The sequence below is a fragment of the Myotis brandtii genome, unplaced genomic scaffold (assembly GCF_000412655.1).
Source record: "Myotis brandtii unplaced genomic scaffold, ASM41265v1 scaffold223, whole genome shotgun sequence".
Lineage (NCBI taxonomy): Eukaryota > Metazoa > Chordata > Mammalia > Chiroptera > Vespertilionidae > Myotis > Myotis brandtii.
In genome coordinates this window covers 781,423-786,948 of record NW_005358369.1, presented here as the reverse complement: position 1 = coordinate 786,948, position 5,526 = coordinate 781,423, and the positions used below count along the sequence as shown (strand labels likewise).

At 41.8% G+C, this 5,526-nt stretch overlaps 1 protein-coding gene across 1 annotated transcript in view; it reads left to right on the top strand.

The window, feature by feature from the left end:
- The first annotated feature begins 2,942 nt into the window (after positions 1-2,942).
- The window catches only part of ZNF518B (zinc finger protein 518B), a 25,172-nt gene continuing 22,588 nt past the window's right edge, over positions 2,943-5,526 (top strand). Inside the window, exon 1 of the mRNA XM_005866147.2 lies at positions 2,943-2,955. The gene's annotated coding sequence lies outside the window, so the exon portion shown is untranslated. The remainder of the gene's footprint in view (positions 2,956-5,526) is intronic.

Sequence of the window (5,526 nt, the reverse complement as noted above, 5' to 3'; positions counted from 1 at the left end):
AATGAATGATAATGAAACATAATATAGCAAAATTTAAGGGATACAACTACCATTTAATTATATTTAATATAAGCATTGGCAGCTTAAAAGGCTTAAATGCTTATATTAAAGATAGTTCCATAATCAAGTACCTAAGTGTCCAGTTTATGACATAAAGAAAGCATAAATTAAACCTAAAGTAAGTAGAAAGAAGAAAATGTTAAGGATAAGAGCAGAAATCAACATTACAAACAAAAGGAAATAAAAGAAAACCAACAAAGCCAAAAGTTGGTTCTTTGAACAATTAAAATTAATAAACAGCTAGCAAAAGTAATAAAAAAACATAAGCAAAAGAAAACAAATTACTAAAGAATAAAAGGGAAAACAACAGATCCTACATACATTGAAAGGCTATTAAAGACATATCATAAGCACCTTTCTTTCAGTGAGGTTGAAAAATATAATTCCATAGAGACAATACTAACACAAGAAGAAACAGGAGATCTGAACAGTATTCCAATTTTTTAAAAATATATTTTTATTGATTTCAGAGAGGAAGGGAGAGGGAGAAAGAGATAGAAACATCAATGATGAGAGAGAATCATTGAGTGGCTGCCTCCTGCAAACCCCCTACTGGGGACTGAGCCCGCAAACCAAGCATATCCCCTTGACTGGAATCACACCTGGGACCCTTCAGTACACAGGCTGACGCTCTATCCACTGAGCCAAACAGGTTAGGGCCAGCACTCCATTTTTTAAAAGAAATTAGCAACTTTCCCACACAAAGAAAGCTCTAGATCAAGCATGTCAAATTCACGGCCTGCAGGCCGCATGCCTCGTTTATTTGGCCCGTGTTAGCCTTTGAGTTTGACATGCTTGCTCTACATCATGAAGGATCCTATAAAAAATGTTAAAGTTATAACACAAAGTTCACAAGCTTTTTAAGAAGGTCGAGAGAGAACATTTCTGAACTCTTTATAAGGCTCCCATAAACCCAATCATAAACAAATACACAAATAAGCACATAAGTCTGACATGGACAATACAAAGAAAGAAAAGTCCAGATTATGTGCCCTAAGCATAGATACAAAAATCCTTAACAAAATGCAAATAAGTAAATGGATGGTGGGTGGAGTAGTCAGGCTTCTCACTACTAGAATGGGGGATTACTGATAAGCAAAGGATCAGGTCAGAATGAGCCATAACTCTGCATGAGATTTGGAGACGTCAGTATGAATTCATGTTTTGCTTAATATAGATCTACAGGAATAAACATAGAAATCATTACACATGTTAGTATACACACATCCAGTTCCAAGCACTTAGGGGGCCTAGAAGCAATGACACTGATAGAAAAAAAAATCATGGGAGGAGGTGAGGAGGCAAGCTTGCCTTACCAGATTTTTTAAAACATAAAGCCACTGTAACTGAAACATACTGGAAATTCACAAATAGGAAAGCGAGGATGTGATAAAGGTGGGCAAAGATGGGTTTATTTAAATAAGTTTTGCTGGAAACACAATTGCCTGCCAAATGAAAAGGAAAAAAATATACCTACATAAAAAAATTCCATGGCTATTAATTATTTAAAGATAAAAATATATAACAATAACTACTTAGAAGAAAATATTTGCATGCCCTTGCCATTTGTGGTCGTGTTGTATGTGTTGGGGGTACTTTTTTTAAATAATAGTTTATTGATATTTAGAGGGAGAAGAAAGGAGAGAGAGTGAGAAACATCAGTGTGAGAGCACAACACCCATTGGCTGCCTCCCCACCAGGGTTTGAACCCACAACCCAGGCATGTGCCCTTGACCAGGAATTGGAACCAGCAACCTCCCAGTGTACAGGATGAAGCCCAACCAACTGGCCAAGGCTGGGGTTACTTCGTAAGCAACACAGGAAACAACAACACAGGCAGGGAAATGAAGAAACATTTGACTGGGAGGCAAGACGTTCAGAAGAACGTTACAGCCAGTGCTAGTTGGGGGGGTAGGGGAGGGCAGGCCAGGTTTCTATAAATTATGAGTAACAATGGCCATTGGAATCCCGGCAACTCTTTGGAAATTAATCTGGCAAACTCTGTGAAAATGAAAAATATATGTATCCTTCCCACCACTTCTACTTCTAGAAGAATTAGAAGTATACTTCCTGAAGTAGGAAGTAGAAAGGAGGAAGGGTGCTTAATGAAGCATTGTCTGCCAAGTAACAAAGCAAAAAGAAATTAAAGTTCAGTAATAAAAATGTCTTAAGTGTACTCTCACTGTGGAATAGTATGCAACTATTTAAAGGAATGCTTTAGCATTGTGTGGATTTTCCCGTTGAAATAGTCATTATGGGCTGTAAGTGATAAAAGCACCTTGCTGAGAAATGTATATAAAATTGGTCTATATTTATAAAAACAACTACTCCCCACCACACGTAGCCGGCTATTTTTTTATATTATCATTATATAATAACATACTAGGTTATTAAAATTTGTTATGGTGGATAGGGACCTATTTGAGAAAGAAGAACTGGTTTGGAGATGAGGGAAGAGATGACTGTGCAACATGAAAAACACTCCAGCATCGTGTCAGAACAAGAATAAATCAGAACATTGTTAACACACCAGCAAATGTGTGAAACCAAACATGTATGTGGGCATGATTAGAGGGCAGCAGGGGAACATGAAAACTTCTTCATTGGCTGCAAAAAAAAAGAAAAAATATACATCATTCTTTGGTACCAAGCCTCATAATGCATCCCTCTAAAATGATCCCATATAATAAAAGGCTAATATGCAAATAGACCAAACAGTGGAACAACTGGAACAACCGAACAACCAAACAACCAGTCGCTATGATGTGCACTGACCAACAGGGAGCGTGTGTGGAACATGGGGGTGTTGGTCATGGCAGGATAGTGGAGCAGGTGAGCGGGGGTGCCAGACCAAGGCTGGGTGCCGGTAGCTGTCATTGGGGCGAGCCTCTGGTGGTTACTGAAAATTCTTGGTTTCTGTGTGCCGCGGTCCTGTCCACCATTCACACCTGCTGCCAGCACTGGAGCCACCACTCGCAACCATTGCCAGTGCCCGGCACCTGTCTGGATCACTTGGCACCATCAGCAGGTGTGAGTAGCAGCTACCTGCCCTGATCACCCCTGAGGGCTTCTCTACCTCCCCCCCGGCTCCTGAGGGGCTATCTGGGCAGCAGCTGCCGCTCACACCTGCTGACGGCACCAGCCCCACTCACACCCACTGCTGGCGCCATCAGCTCTAGGGAGCAGCGGCAGTGCATGGGAGCTGCGGCAGCGGGAGTGGGGATGCTGGCAGACAGGGCATTGGGAGCTGAGGTGGGAGGGGCCAGGCAGGAGCACGGAGGATGGGCCAAGACCCACCCCTGTGCCTACCACAGCCTCTCGGCCCACAGTTCCTTTCAAAGTGCATGAATTTGTGCACTGGGCCCCTAGTATTACCTATAAAACACAATTTGCTAAGTCAATAGCTCTGGGCAATTTCTCATCGTATTTGCAAGTAATCAACACTGTTCACATCTTGAGTCCCTTTCCAAATACATATATAACTCAAGTCCCCCATTTTAACTTCTCTTTAAAAACTGGTCTTTTTCTCTAGGGGACAGGAGACCATGTACATGGAAGAAGAGCAGAGGTGGCCTGGGAGTATCTGCCATGTTGATGTTTTGTTTCCGAGAAGGGAGACCTGAAGTAAATATACTCTGGCATCAGGATGCTCTGAGGCTGGGTGAAGGGTATGTGGGTGTTTGCTAAATACTCTGGCAATAGTTTTAAATACCCCATCATCTAAGGAGGCAGGAGGCCCCAAGAGGAAAGAAACCCACTTTCTGGCTTGAGGAGTCCCTGGCATGAATAACAGCTCCTACCCAATCAACCCCAAGTCAGCAGGCCCTGCCATGGACCCTAATCTTCCCACTGGATTCCCATTACTTCATTATAATAAATGGGGGACAAACAGGGATCCCCAGACATTTGAGGAAAACCTCTCAAGAGAATGGGCGGGGGTGGTGGTGGAGGTAGAAGCAGGTATAAGGGGGGTAAGTGGTGATGGGGGGAAATAATAAAGACGGAAAAAGAGAAAGGGAATAAAATTGTCACCAACAAAAGAATAAAAAAACTATTTTAAAATTCTAAGTAGTATAATCCCCAGAGAGATTAGAGAATGCCCTGCATTCATAAAATTCCATAGGAAAAAAAATTATACATATCTTGCAAGATAAAAATCAAGAAAATCTTCCAGGAAGTAAATAGAACAGAAAAAAAAGTAGAAAATATAAGAGAAGAGATTGAGAGGCAAAGAAGATCAACCAAGAAGTTTCATTATCTGGATAATAATAATAATAAGATGATGGTGACGATGATGATGATGATGATGATAGAAATGGATACTATAGAGAAAAAAAGTGTTTTTAAATCCAAAATTGAAGGACAATAGTTTATATATTTAAAGCTACATTAACTGAACAGAATGACAGGTGATGACAGATAGAGGATGGATGGATAGATAGATAGATAGATAGATAGATAGATAGATAGATAGATGAGAGATAGATGAGAGATAGATGATAGATGATAGATAGATGATAGAGAGCAGGTAAATAGATACATCATCACAAATGATAAAGAGGAAACCTGAATGCTCCAGGGAGGCAGAGGGGGACACTCTCTAAGTGAAGAGAAGCAGGCCTCCCAGCAGCGCCTCACCCAGCTGAAACCAAGAAGACAGCAGAGCTCTGCACCCAAGGGTTTGAGGAAACCGTGCTTTCATCCATGTAAGGGATGAAAAGATCTTTTTAGACATTCAAGGCTTCGACAACTCACCTCTAACCCTCTTCCTCAGTAAGTGTTTTGAGATAGTCTCTGGCAAATAACAAGCAAGCAACAAACAGAAATCTAAGGGTACCCGGGGTTTTAACACAGACCAGACAGAAGACATGCAGAGGGTCCAGTGGGGGCAGGTAGACACCAGCACAGACGAGAACTGGAGGTCCGAGCGTGTCAGGGAGGCGATCTGGGGGTGGAAAGGGGGAAGGGACCTTTTAGAGCACCCCATTGAATAGAGAGGTTGGAAGAGTTTAAAGCTTCAGCCATCGCTGGGGATCTGCTGGGGATTGTTTCTAGGACCCTTTCAGACACCAAAATCCATGGATGCTCAAGTCCCTACATACAAGGGTATAATGTTCACATATGTATAACCTCCACACATCCTCGCACACACTTTAAATCATCTCTACATTACTTACACTACCTAATACAGTGTGCATGCTGTGTAAATAGTTGTTATACTGTGTTGTTTAGAAAATAACAATAAAAAAAGTTTGGTGTGGCCCTAGCCAGTGTGGCTCAGTGGATAGAGTGTCGGCCTGCAGACTGAAGGGTCCCAGGTTCGATTCCGGTCAAGGGCATGTACCTTTGTTGTGGGCACATCCCCAGTAGAGGGTGTGCAGGAGGCAGCTGATCAATGTTTCTCTCTCATCGATGTTTCTAACTCTCTATCCCTCCCCCTTCCTCTCTGTAAAAAAGTCAATTTTA